Source organism: Leptodactylus fuscus, chromosome 11 (genome assembly GCF_031893055.1).
Source record: "Leptodactylus fuscus isolate aLepFus1 chromosome 11, aLepFus1.hap2, whole genome shotgun sequence".
NCBI lineage: Eukaryota > Metazoa > Chordata > Amphibia > Anura > Leptodactylidae > Leptodactylus > Leptodactylus fuscus.
In genome coordinates, this window is record NC_134275.1 from 62318514 (window position 1) to 62334557 (window position 16044).

At 39.7% G+C, this 16044-nt stretch overlaps 1 protein-coding gene across 1 annotated transcript in view; it reads left to right on the forward strand.

The window, feature by feature from the left end:
• The window catches only part of LOC142185243 (5-hydroxytryptamine receptor 2A-like), a 394677-nt gene that overhangs the window by 63932 nt on the left and 314701 nt on the right, over positions 1-16044 (forward strand). The window contains exon 2 of the mRNA XM_075260540.1: positions 3043-3106. The gene's annotated coding sequence lies outside the window, so the exon portion shown is untranslated. The remainder of the gene's footprint in view (positions 1-3042; positions 3107-16044) is intronic.

Genomic DNA, 16044 nt, shown 5'->3' on the forward strand with positions numbered 1-16044 from the left:
TAGTCGCATCAGATATACCGCTATATACTTTACTGGGTATTCATAGGAGGTATCAAAGGGAACAGGGTGGTGATCATAAGATCGTCTGATCACTGACATTAAAGCACAGCTGTTTGTTACAGTTATACTCCCATGCCGCAGGGGTTTTCAGGAAATTTACAGTCATCACATAAGTTTTAATTAACATTTACCAGTTAATATCAGTAATTATAAAGCCAGTTAACGCAGTTTATGTTCCCTTTAGTACTATTAATACTAGCACTCTATTGTTATTGAAAGCTCTCTACTACCGTTGTTAATGTCCGTTGCTGTCTTCCAACATAGGATGCCAGCAATGGACATTAAACGGTCACAGAGAACGGCCACATACTGATTCTGTTTCCATTCCCATGTTTGTTTACCTTTGTAATGGAAGATAAAGTCATGCACGCATTAGTGTCAATGGGAACGGAGACAGAATCTGTCTGTAACCATTCTCTGCGACAGTTTAATAATTAATATATTGTCAGAGTCTGGGGTTGCTCGGTGGGGTGGCATAGACACACAAGTCCAGTTGCTTTAGTCCAAAACAATAGTAGAGTTTTATTTTCACTCAAAAAAAAGGTAGTGCAGCAACAAAAGGAAACAATACAAAAATAAATCCCTGCCCGGCTAGGCTCTGACTATACATAGAATAGGTTATCTCACCTAGAATAACAGAAATCCAAAAGCCAGTAGAATCATTCAGGACACAGCTCCAAAAATATGACCTCTCTCTTTGGCTCTCCAGCCAAGCTCTGCCAAAGTGTTGCTGTTGGAGAAACTTCTTAAGCCTCCTTGACGAGGAGACGTTCTGCAGCTGAGTTGCTGCCGGAACATCCACAAAGTGTGGACTGGAGGGGGGTGGAATGACAGGTCCCATTACCAACCTACCTGTCATTCCTAAAAATCCAGCCCAGCACTGAGCATTTACCAAAATGCTCAGCAGACGAAAGTTGCCTGCTGAGAAAAAACATTCCTGGAGTTTTCTCATCTCACCCACCTGAGTAGTCTGGGTGACACCCCCTCCATTACCTGACCAGCCATCGGCTTAAAATATTTGTAATTTTATAATGAATTTAATGATATAGTTTATTAACAAATTTCGGCTCCATTCTGTGAATGTCTGCAATGAGATCTTTTTGCTTCTTTGTTTATTGCTAGGTGAATTCTGCCATTGCTTATAACTCTAGTAGAGGTGGATGGGTCATGTATAGTGTAGGAGAGCTTTTATGTGACTCTAAAATTGTAGTATACATATTATTTCCAGTGATATGACCAGTTGATAGCAAAGTTTGCATTAGTATTTTTAGACACAACTACTCTCAATCCTGCCTGTGTTTAGGCTGGTGATATCACTGTAAAGAAATACAGATAGAACTATGGTCTTAGTGACACATGAAAGCTAAGAATGCCATCCTTCGTAAGACACCATAATCACTGTTCTATGTGATAAAATACTGAGATATAGCTGCTTGAAGTTACTCTCCCCAGCTCAGCTTCTCTGTGATATACATGATCCCATACACCCATACTCCAATTACAAGCAGTGTACAAAATTTAGCCAGCAATAAAGAGGGAAAATAGTTAATAATATATACTACAATTTTATTAAAGTCGCAAGTGGTTCCAGAAAATAAAAAGTTGTTCAAAAATTTAGCTATGCTAGATAGCATATGATAATTTACGCATCTTATTGGTGAAAATACGGTACTCTTGGATTCAATCCATTGGTCTCCAACCTGTGGCACATCACCAGTTGCTAGACTACAACTCAACGCATTCCCTCACAGCTGTAGGATGGAAGTTATTGTGCAATAATAAATAGAGAGCCACAGTTTAGAGATCCCTGGCTTAAAGGGGTTTTCCTATAGATATACATTGTTTACATGTCCTGCTGTAATCTCCAGAAGTGCCCAAAACCCCATAAAAGTGAATGGAGGTTGGGTCAGTCAAGAGCACTGGCACTCCATTCACAATCATGTCATAGCGAGACATTCGGTCCCCAGTCCTCCTGATCACTGGGTAACCTAGGGTTTTGGCCTCCAGCAATTGAACTCTTATCCAATGACCTGTGCATAGGGGATAATGTCCATAATGGGGCAACCCCTTTAAGGTCCTTGAATACATAGAAAAGTTGTCTGAATCTACAAATTTTGATAGAACTGGTGGCTGTTTTTTGTATAGGGGCCTCTTGATAATATCAGAAATGATCTTACACAATGCGTGCTATCATGCCCGATCCTTTGCTCAAGGTAAATGAGCTGCTTCCAGAGGCTTACTCTCCTGTACCCATAGATAACATGGTCGAACAATTCCAAAGTTTATGATAGACATCGTCCCAAACTATTGTGGTTATGATTAGACACTGGTGTACGAGTTGCCATCTTTGGGGCAATGTGGTGCTTCTAGCGTTGTACTTGATAGACATATAAGTCTGGATTCTCAGAAAAGGAGGCATGGCATGAAGGCACCACAATGGGACCAATCTGCACCAAGATTGTTTTGTAAAATTATCACTCAAAGAAAGCCAATTAAAACGTGGTATAAACTCAAAGCTACACCATATTTCTCATCCAGCATCAGGCACTGTGATAAAACTGTTGTAGTTTCACACTGTCTGTGTAACTGTTATAAATCTGTGCCATTGTCTTTTCTCACTGTCCTCACCATTCAGAATGTATAGGCAGGAATGACTGTTGGCCAAAGCTTGCGCCCAAAATTTGAGCCTAATTTTCCCTGTAACGTTTCCATTCTTTTGCTCAGCTATAAATGTGTGCGGTATATTTTTTCTTTTATCATATAAATGGCATCCTATATTTTAGATTTAGCAGTTTATTAACTTTTCATATGAGTTCAGTCCAAGGTCTCATTCATTCACTTGGTCATGCTTTTTACCTCTGCCTGACTCATAATTTATAAATGATTGGAATCTTCGGCATACCCTTGAAAAATGGAATTTACAATACGCCATTATTATCTCAGCTTTATCACTTTAATCTTTTTTTTTTTTTCCTTTTCTAGCAATCAGATTGAGAGTGTCCCTTAATCTCTTTGGCCATAAAACAATGACAGAAGGTTAACCAAGGTAATTGCTAAGTTTCCTTTTATTTGTGAACCTGTAAAGCAGTCAAGCTTCCGAGTGAAATGCGTTGGGGATTTCATGATGTAAAGTGAAGCGCGTTTTCTAATAGGACATGTTTCTTTAATTACAATTAGTAATTTCCCAAAATTTGTCTTTTTTTGTGTGTCTAGGCATGGCAGCTATGAAGTCTACCAGCCTGGCTTATACTCAGAGATGATGCCACTAACGCAGGCCATATTCACATGACCGCTATATATTTCACGTACCATATCTCTATGAAGTATGGACCAATCGGTCTGTTTGTAATGGCTGGTGAAACAAATTGTCATTTAAGTGACGTTTATTAAAAACTGATCTATGGAGGCCACCAAAATAGACAAATACAGGACTAGGGTTGAGCGATCGGGATCGGAAAGGATCGCATACCGATCGGCGATTGAGCAAATTTCACGATCGCGATTGGGATCGGCTGGAAAATGAACGGAAATCGGATTTTGAAATCTCAAGATCGGCTCAACCCTAAAAGTGACTTTTTCCATAGAGAAGCATTGAATAGGGTTGAGCGAACGGGATCGGGAAAGATCGGATCCTGATCGGCGATCGAGCAAATTTCACAATCGCGATCAGCTGGAAAATAATCGGAAATCAGATTTTAAAATCTATCCTGAAATCTCAAGATTGGCTCAACCCCATACAGAGAAGATCAGTTAAAAATACGGACATGTAAATGCACCCGTATATTTTATGGTTTTCACTGACATAAGGCCGTAAAGGGAATTTTTTCCGATTTTTTTATTTTTTTATTATTGATTAAAACCAGATATCTAACTGAAATCTATCTATTCTATCTATCTACTGTAATACTGTGTGCAGGGGCCACTGTGGGGCATAATAGAGCGTGCAGGTATGCGGCGGAGGGGTCGGTCGATCGAGGTATTCGGCGTCGGGGGATGGGGTGCATGTCGTAAGTTTACCACATGTCCCCGCCATTCCTAGTTATGCCACTGTTCCTGCATACTAAATACTTCAGTGCTATACTTTACTACATATAGCGCTGTGCTTTGCTACATTACAGTTTTTGTATACTATATACTCCAGTGACTATATACTCCTGTGTTATACTTTGTTATATTACATAGTGCTGTGCTTTGCTACACTACACTGCAGTTCTTGTATACTATACACTCCAGTGACTATATACTCCTGTGTTATACTTTGCTATATTACACGGTGCTGTGCCTTACTACATTATGCTGCGGTTCCTGTATACTATACACTCCAGTGCTATACTGTGCTTGGCTACACTATGCTGCAGTTCTTGTATACTATATACTCCAGTGCTATACTTTGCTATATTACATGGTGCTGTGCCTTCCTACACTATGCTGCAGTTCCTGTATACTATATACTCCAGTGCTATACTTTGCTATATTACATGGTGCTGTGCCTTCTTACACTATGCTGCAGTTCCTGTATACTATATACTCCAGTGCTATACTTTGCTATATTACATAGTGCTGTGCTTTGCTACACTATGCTGCAGTTCCTGTATACTATATACTCCAGTGCTATACTTTGCTATATTACATAGTGCTGTGCCTTCTTACACTATGCTGCAGTTCCTGTATACTATATACTCCAGTGCTATACTTTGCTATATTACATGGTGCTGTGCCTTACTACATTATGCTGCAGTTCCTGTATACTATATACTCCAGTGCTATACTTTGCTATATTACATGGTGCTGTGCCTTCCTACACTATGCTGCAGTTCCTGTATACTATATACTCCGGTGCTATACTTTGCTATATTACACGGTGCTGTGCCTTTCTACATTATGCTGCAGTTCCTGTATACTATATACTCCAGTGCTATACTTTGCTATATTACACGGTGCTGTGCCTTTCTACATTATGCTGCAGTTCCTGTATACTATATACTCCAGTGCTATACTTTGCTATATTACACGGTGCTGTGCCTTTCTACATTATGCTGCAGTTCCTGTATACTATATACTCCAGTGCTATACTTTGCTATATTACATGGTGCTGTGCCTTACTACATTATGCTGCAGTTCCTGTATACTATATACTCCAGTGCTATACTTTGCTATATTACATAGTGCTGTGCCTTCTTACACTATGCTGCAGTTCCTGTATACTATATACTCCAGTGCTATACTTTGCTATATTACATAGTGCTGTGCTTTGCTACACTATACTGCAGTTCCTGTATACTATATACTCCAGTGCTATACTTTGCTATATTACACGGTGCTGTGCCTTACTACATTATGCTGCAGTTCCTGTATACTATATACTCCAGTGCTATACTTTGCTATATTACACGGTGCTGTGCCTTACTACATTATGCTGCAGTTCCTGTATACTATATACTCCAGTGCTATACTTTGCTATATTACATAGTGCTGTGCCTTCTTACACTATGCTGCAGTTCCTGTATACTATATACTCCAGTGCTATACTTTGCTATATTACATAGTGCTGTGCTTTGCTACACTATACTGCAGTTCCTGTATACTATATACTCCAGTGCTATACTTTGCTATATTACACGGTGCTGTGCCTTACTACATTATGCTGCAGTTCCTGTATACTATATACTCCAGTGCTATACTTTGCTATATTACATAGTGCTGTGCTTTGCTACATTATGCTGCAGTTCCTGTATACTATATACTCCAGTGCTATACTTTGCTATATTACATGGTGCTGTGCCTTCCTACACTATGCTGCAGTTCCTGTATACTATATACTCCAGTGCTATACTTTGCTATATTACATGGTGCTGTGCCTTCTTACACTATGCTGCAGTTCCTGTATACTATATACTCCAGTGCTATACTTTGCTATATTACATAGTGCTGTGCCTTCCTACACTATGCTGCAGTTCCTGTATACTATATACTCCAGTGCTATACTTTGCTATATTACATGGTGCTGTGCCTTCCTACACTATGCTGCAGTTCCTGTATACTATATACTCCAGTGCTATACTTTGCTATATTACATGGTGCTGTGCCTTCTTACACTATGCTGCAGTTCCTGTATACTATATACTCCGGTGCTATACTTTGCTATATTACACGGTGCTGTGCCTTCTTACACTATGCTGCAGTTCCTGTATACTATATACTCCAGTGCTATACTTTGCTATATTACATGGTGCTGTGCCTTTCTACATTATGCTGCAGTTCCTGTATACTATATACTCCAGTGCTATACTTTGCTATATTACACGGTGCTGTGCCTTACTACATTATGCTGCAGTTCCTGTATACTATATACTCCAGTGCTATACTTTGCTATATTACATGGTGCTGTGCCTTACGACATTATGCTGCAGTTCCTGTATACTATATACTCCAGTGCTATACTTTGCTATATTACATAGTGCTGTGCTTTGCTACACTATGCTGCAGTTCCTGTATACTATATACTCCAGTGCTATACTTTGCTATATTACATGGTGCTGTGCCTTCTTACACTATGCTGCAGTTCCTGTATACTATATACTCCAGTGCTATACTTTGCTATATTACATAGTGCTGTGCCTTCTTACACTATGCTGCAGTTCCTGTATACTATATACTCCAGTGCTATACTTTGCTATATTACATGGTGCTGTGCCTTACTACATTATGCTGCAGTTCCTGTATACTATATACTCCAGTGCTATACTTTGCTATATTACATGGTGCTGTGCCTTACTACATTATGCTGCAGTTCCTGTATACTATATACTCCAGTGCTATACTTTGCTATATTACACGGTGCTGTGCCTTCCTACACTATGCTGCAGTTCCTGTATACTATATACTCCGGTGCTATACTTTGCTATATTACACGGTGCTGTGCCTTTCTACATTATGCTGCAGTTCCTGTATACTATATACTCCAGTGCTATACTTTGCTATATTACATGGTGCTGTGCCTTCTTACACTATGCTGCAGTTCCTGTATACTATATACTCCAGTGCTATACTTTGCTATATTACATAGTGCTGTGCTTTGCTACACTATACTGCAGTTCCTGTATACTATATACTCCAGTGCTATACTTTGCTATATTACACGGTGCTGTGCCTTACTACATTATGCTGCAGTTCCTGTATACTATATACTCCAGTGCTATACTTTGCTATATTACATAGTGCTGTGCTTTGCTACATTATGCTGCAGTTCCTGTATACTATATACTCCAGTGCTATACTTTGCTATATTACATGGTGCTGTGCCTTCCTACACTATGCTGCAGTTCCTGTATACTATATACTCCAGTGCTATACTTTGCTATATTACATGGTGCTGTGCCTTCTTACACTATGCTGCAGTTCCTGTATACTATATACTCCAGTGCTATACTTTGCTATATTACATGGTGCTGTGCCTTCCTACACTATGCTGCAGTTCCTGTATACTATATACTCCGGTGCTATACTTTGCTATATTACACGGTGCTGTGCCTTCTTACACTATGCTGCAGTTCCTGTATACTATATACTCCAGTGCTATACTTTGCTATATTACATGGTGCTGTGCCTTTCTACATTATGCTGCAGTTCCTGTATACTATATACTCCAGTGCTATACTTTGCTATATTACACGGTGCTGTGCCTTACTACATTATGCTGCAGTTCCTGTATACTATATACTCCAGTGCTATACTTTGCTATATTACATGGTGCTGTGCCTTACGACATTATGCTGCAGTTCCTGTATACTATATACTCCAGTGCTATACTTTGCTATATTACATAGTGCTGTGCTTTGCTACACTATGCTGCAGTTCCTGTATACTATATACTCCAGTGCTATACTTTGCTATATTACATGGTGCTGTGCCTTACTACATTATGCTGCAGTTCCTGTATACTATATACTCCAGTGCTATACTTTGCTATATTACATAGTGCTGTGCCTTCTTACACTATGCTGCAGTTCCTGTATACTATATACTCCAGTGCTATACTTTGCTATATTACATGGTGCTGTGCCTTCTTACACTATGCTGCAGTTCCTGTATACTATATACTCCAGTGCTATACTTTGCTATATTACATAGTGCTGTGCTTTGCTACACTATGCTGCAGTTCCTGTATACTATATACTCCAGTGCTATACTTTGCTATATTACATAGTGCTGTGCCTTCTTACACTATGCTGCAGTTCCTGTATACTATATACTCCAGTGCTATACTTTGCTATATTACATGGTGCTGTGCCTTACTACATTATGCTGCAGTTCCTGTATACTATATACTCCAGTGCTATACTTTGCTATATTACATGGTGCTGTGCCTTCCTACACTATGCTGCAGTTCCTGTATACTATATACTCCGGTGCTATACTTTGCTATATTACACGGTGCTGTGCCTTTCTACATTATGCTGCAGTTCCTGTATACTATATACTCCAGTGCTATACTTTGCTATATTACATGGTGCTGTGCCTTACTACATTATGCTGCAGTTCCTGTATACTATATACTCCAGTGCTATACTTTGCTATATTACATAGTGCTGTGCCTTCTTACACTATGCTGCAGTTCCTGTATACTATATACTCCAGTGCTATACTTTGCTATATTACATAGTGCTGTGCTTTGCTACACTATACTGCAGTTCCTGTATACTATATACTCCAGTGCTATACTTTGCTATATTACATAGTGCTGTGCCTTCCTACACTATGCTGCAGTTCCTGTATACTATATACTCCAGTGCTATACTTTGCTATATTACACGGTGCTGTGCCTTACTACATTATGCTGCAGTTCCTGTATACTATATACTCCAGTGCTATACTTTGCTATATTACATGGTGCTGTGCCTTACGACATTATGCTGCAGTTCCTGTATACTATATACTCCAGTGCTATACTTTGCTATATTACATAGTGCTGTGCTTTGCTACACTATGCTGCAGTTCCTGTATACTATATACTCCAGTGCTATACTTTGCTATATTACATAGTGCTGTGCTTTGCTACACTATGCTGCAGTTCCTGTATACTATATACTCCAGTGCTATACTTTGCTATATTACATGGTGCTGTGCCTTCTTACATTATGCTGCAGTTCCTGTATACTATATACTCCAGTGCTATACTTTGCTATATTACATGGTGCTGTGCCTTTCTACATTATGCTGCAGTTCCTGTATACTATATACTCCAGTGCTATACTTTGCTATATTACATGGTGCTGTGCCTTACGACATTATGCTGCAGTTCCTGTATACTATATACTCCAGTGCTATACTTTGCTATATTACATGGTGCTGTGCTTTGCTACACTATACTGCAGTTCCTGTATACTATATACTCCAGTGCTATACTTTGCTATATTACATAGTGCTGTGCTTTGCTACACTATGCTGCAGTTCCTGTATACTATATACTCCAGTGCTATACTTTGCTATATTACATAGTGCTGTGCTTTGCTACACTATGCTGCAGTTCCTGTATACTATATACTCCAGTGCTATACTTTGCTATATTACATGGTGCTGTGCCTTACTACATTATGCTGCAGTTCCTGTATACTATATACTCCAGTGCTATACTTTGCTATATTACATAGTGCTGTGCTTTGCTACATTATGCTGCAGTTCCTGTATACTATATACTCCAGTGCTATACTTTGCTATATTACATGGTGCTGTGCCTTCCTACACTATGCTGCAGTTCCTGTATACTATATACTCCAGTGCTATACTTTGCTATATTACATGGTGCTGTGCCTTCTTACACTATGCTGCAGTTCCTGTATACTATATACTCCAGTGCTATACTTTGCTATATTACATAGTGCTGTGCCTTCCTACACTATGCTGCAGTTCCTGTATACTATATACTCCAGTGCTATACTTTGCTATATTACACGGTGCTGTGCCTTCTTACACTATGCTGCAGTTCCTGTATACTATATACTCCAGTGCTATACTTTGCTATATTACATGGTGCTGTGCCTTTCTACATTATGCTGCAGTTCCTGTATACTATATACTCCAGTGCTATACTTTGCTATATTACACGGTGCTGTGCCTTACTACATTATGCTGCAGTTCCTGTATACTATATACTCCAGTGCTATACTTTGCTATATTACATGGTGCTGTGCCTTACGACATTATGCTGCAGTTCCTGTATACTATATACTCCAGTGCTATACTTTGCTATATTACATAGTGCTGTGCTTTGCTACACTATGCTGCAGTTCCTGTATACTATATACTCCAGTGCTATACTTTGCTATATTACATGGTGCTGTGCCTTACTACATTATGCTGCAGTTCCTGTATACTATATACTCCAGTGCTATACTTTGCTATATTACATAGTGCTGTGCCTTCTTACACTATGCTGCAGTTCCTGTATACTATATACTCCAGTGCTATACTTTGCTATATTACATAGTGCTGTGCTTTGCTACACTATGCTGCAGTTCCTGTATACTATATACTCCAGTGCTATACTTTGCTATATTACATAGTGCTGTGCCTTCTTACACTATGCTGCAGTTCCTGTATACTATATACTCCAGTGCTATACTTTGCTATATTACATGGTGCTGTGCCTTACTACATTATGCTGCAGTTCCTGTATACTATATACTCCAGTGCTATACTTTGCTATATTACATGGTGCTGTGCCTTCCTACACTATGCTGCAGTTCCTGTATACTATATACTCCGGTGCTATACTTTGCTATATTACACGGTGCTGTGCCTTTCTACATTATGCTGCAGTTCCTGTATACTATATACTCCAGTGCTATACTTTGCTATATTACATGGTGCTGTGCCTTACTACATTATGCTGCAGTTCCTGTATACTATATACTCCAGTGCTATACTTTGCTATATTACATAGTGCTGTGCCTTCTTACACTATGCTGCAGTTCCTGTATACTATATACTCCAGTGCTATACTTTGCTATATTACATAGTGCTGTGCTTTGCTACACTATACTGCAGTTCCTGTATACTATATACTCCAGTGCTATACTTTGCTATATTACATAGTGCTGTGCCTTCCTACACTATGCTGCAGTTCCTGTATACTATATACTCCAGTGCTATACTTTGCTATATTACACGGTGCTGTGCCTTACTACATTATGCTGCAGTTCCTGTATACTATATACTCCAGTGCTATACTTTGCTATATTACATGGTGCTGTGCCTTACGACATTATGCTGCAGTTCCTGTATACTATATACTCCAGTGCTATACTTTGCTATATTACATAGTGCTGTGCTTTGCTACACTATGCTGCAGTTCCTGTATACTATATACTCCAGTGCTATACTTTGCTATATTACATGGTGCTGTGCTTTGCTACACTATGCTGCAGTTCCTGTATACTATATACTCCAGTGCTATACTTTGCTATATTACATGGTGCTGTGCCTTTCTACATTATGCTGCAGTTCCTGTATACTATATACTCCAGTGCTATACTTTGCTATATTACATGGTGCTGTGCCTTACGACATTATGCTGCAGTTCCTGTATACTATATACTCCAGTGCTATACTTTGCTATATTACATGGTGCTGTGCTTTGCTACACTATACTGCAGTTCCTGTATACTATATACTCCAGTGCTATACTTTGCTATATTACATAGTGCTGTGCTTTGCTACACTATGCTGCAGTTCCTGTATACTATATACTCCAGTGCTATACTTTGCTATATTACATAGTGCTGTGCTTTGCTACACTATGCTGCAGTTCCTGTATACTATATACTCCAGTGCTATACTTTGCTATATTACATGGTGCTGTGCCTTACTACATTATGCTGCAGTTCCTGTATACTATATACTCCAGTGCTATACTTTGCTATATTACATAGTGCTGTGCTTTGCTACACTATGCTGCAGTTCCTGTATACTATATACTCCAGTGCTATACTTTGCTATATTACATAGTGCTGTGCTTTGCTACACTATGCTGCAGTTCCTGTATACTATATACTCCAGTACTATACTTTGCTATATTACATGGTGCTGTGCCTTCCTACACTATGCTGCAGTTCCTGTATACTATATACTCCAGTACTATACTTTGCTATATTACACGGTGCTGTGCCTTCCTACACTATGCTGCAGTTCCTGTATACTATATACTCCAGTGCTATACTTTGCTATATTACACGGTGCTGTGCCTTACTACATTATGCTGCAGTTCCTGTATACTATATACTCCAGTGCTATACTTTGCTATATTACACGGTGCTGTGCCTTTCTACACTATGCTGCAGTTCCTGTATACTATATACTCCAGTGCTATACTTTGCTATATTACATGGTGCTGTGCCTTACTACATTATGCTGCAGTTCCTGTATACTATATACTCCAGTGCTATACTTTGCTATATTACATGGTGCTGTGCCTTACTACATTATGCTGCAGTTCCTGTATACTATATACTCCAGTGCTATACTTTGCTATATTACACGGTGCTGTGCCTTACTACATTATGCTGCAGTTCCTGTATACTATATACTCCAGTGCTATACTTTGCTATATTACATAGTGCTGTGCTTTGCTACACTATACTGCAGTTCCTGTATACTATATACTCCAGTGCTATACTTTGCTATATTACATAGTGCTGTGCTTTGCTACACTATGCTGCAGTTCCTGTATACTATATACTCCAGTGCTATACTTTGCTATATTACATGGTGCTGTGCCTTTCTACATTATGCTGCAGTTCCTGTATACTATATACTCCAGTGCTATACTTTGCTATATTACATAGTGCTGTGCTTTGCTACACTATGCTGCAGTTCCTGTATACTATATACTCCAGTGCTATACTTTGCTATATTACATGGTGCTGTGCCTTACTACATTATGCTGCAGTTCCTGTATACTATATACTCCAGTGCTATACTTTGCTATATTACATGGTGCTGTGCCTTTCTACATTATGCTGCAGTTCCTGTATACTATATACTCCAGTGCTATACTTTGCTATATTACATAGTGCTGTGCCTTACTACATTATGCTGCAGTTCCTGTATACTATATACTCCAGTGCTATACTTTGCTATATTACACGGTGCTGTGCCTTTCTACATTATGCTGCAGTTCCTGTATACTATATACTCCAGTGCTATACTTTGCTATATTACATAGTGCTGTGCTTTGCTACACTATGCTGCAGTTCCTGTATACTATATACTCCAGTGCTATACTTTGCTATATTACATGGTGCTGTGCCTTACTACATTATGCTGCAGTTCCTGTATACTATATACTCCAGTGCTATACTTTGCTATATTACATGGTGCTGTGCCTTTCTACATTATGCTGCAGTTCCTGTATACTATATACTCCAGTGCTATACTTTGCTATATTACATGGTGCTGTGCCTTTCTACATTATGCTGCAGTTCCTGTATACTATATACTCCAGTGCTATACTTTGCTATATTACATGGTGCTGTGCTTTGCTACACTATACTGCAGTTCCTGTATACTATATACTCCAGTGCTATACTTTGCTATATTACATAGTGCTGTGCCTTACTACATTATGCTGCAGTTCCTGTATACTATATACTCCAGTGCTATACTTTGCTATATTACATAGTGCTGTGCTTTGCTACACTATGCTGCAGTTCCTGTATACTATATACTCCAGTGCTATACTTTGCTATATTACATAGTGCTGTGCTTTGCTACACTATGCTGCAGTTCCTGTATACTATATACTCCAGTGCTATACTTTGCTATATTACATGGTGCTGTGCCTTACTACATTATGCTGCAGTTCCTGTATACTATATACTCCAGTGCTATACTTTGCTATATTACATAGTGCTGTGCTTTGCTACACTATGCTGCAGTTCCTGTATACTATATACTCCAGTGCTATACTTTGCTATATTACATGGTGCTGTGCCTTCCTACACTATGCTGCAGTTCCTGTATACTATATACTCCAGTGCTATACTTTGCTATATTACACGGTGCTGTGCCTTACTACATTATGCTGCAGTTTGTCACATTGGCGATGACTCAACAATACATTTCTGCAGTACAGCTAAATGCACAAATCTGACTCACAAATCTCAGTGTCTGGTATTTGCCAAGATGCATACCTTCTTCCTGGAATCACAGTTATTATAGTGAGATTTACGGTGATCTCGGGTTCTGCGGCTTTATCCCTGACTATTCATCATCCCAGAATTACTGTTTTTATCCAAGTTAATCATTTGCATTCCACATAAAGAACTAGTTTACGAATCCCTGGAAAAACATTCCAGCAAAACACTGAAACCAGAAAGAATAGAACATTTTGGTGCTTTTTTAATAGTGTTTACGCGGTTTATTTAAAGTTTGTTTTATGGCCTTTGCTTAGAATAAGCCAATAATATGTGATTGGTCAAGTGGATACTTACCTGGGCTATGGGGTTGGCAGACTACAGTCACAGTGTACACGAAATCGGAGGGAGGTGGCAGAATCACCCCGGAGGCGGGTGTTCTTTCTGCTCACTTGACCTGAGTTCAGAACCAGCCTGGATACAACCCCATAACACCTTGGTGTAAAAAATAATGTAAATCTGAAATTGACTCCTACGGTTGAGTTGCTTCAATCCTGCCAATGGAGACATTGCATTTCCTTTTTTTCCTCCGGTGAGCAGACAACCCCTTTAATTTATGCATTCTTGGAAAGGCAGCTATTCATTAGTGTTATTAGTGTCATGCAAAGTTGGTGTCCTATGAGGATGCCTCCTCTCCACATGTTCTATTAGATTACATGGATGTAACAGAAGCCGTGCCTGCTACATTGATTCCAGATTTGGCCGTAGGATACTCCAGGGGCGAAGCCCCTGAACGCTAATATCAGGGATAACACTGATTCTTACAGCTTTACCCTTTAAATTCAATGATCATAGAGACTTCTATATGGGGAGAGTTGGGCAACCCCTTATCTCATCCCATCAGCTTGCCATAGCAGGGATTGCCTTGGCAGCCAGGGGGCCAAAATAATGACCTTTGGGTTTATGTCCTGCCAGAAGAAGGACCTAATATCAATGTTCTGCAATAAAGAAGTAATGCAAGTGATCTCATATTCAAGACAGGGAATAAACAAATTTGGGGCAACATGGTGGCTCAGTGTTTAACAATATGGCCTTGCAGCACTGAAGTCCTGGGGTCGAATCCCACCAGAAGCAACATCTGCAAGGAGTTTGTATGTTCTCCCCCTGTTTGTGTGGATTTCCTCCCATTCTACAAAGACATACTGATAGGAACAAAAATGTACAGTGTGATCCCTATATGGGGCTCACAATCTACATAAAAAAAAAACTAAAATGTTTAAAAAAATAATAAAGTTCAATCTTTCACATCCAATAAGAAATAAATACATATAATTAGGATTGACACGTGTATAACAGTCAAGCTAATAAAATATGTTACTTAATAGAGATGAGCGAGTAGTACTTGATCGAGTAGGTATTCGATCGAATACTACAGTATTCGAAATTCTTGTACTCGATCAAGTACCACTCGCTATTCGAATGGAAAAGTTCGATGCAGAACCAGCATTGATTGGCTGAATGCTATACAGTCGGCCAATCAACGCTGGTTCTTCTCCTACCTTTAGAAGTCTTCTCCATGCAGCTTCCCCGCGTCGTCTTCCGGCTCTTCATTCACTCTGCCAGGCATCGGGCCTGGGCAGAGCCGACTGCGCATGTCTGCTTGTAGTGCGGGCATCCGCAGTCGGCTCTGCCCAGGCCCGATGCCTGGCAGAGTGAATGACGAGCCAGAAGACACCGCGGGGACACTACAAGGAGAAGACTGCTCGGAGGATCCAGCCCGACCCTCACTCCTGGACTTGGTAAATATAATTTGATCGAACGTTGCCTACCCCTGAAACGAGCATTTCCCCCC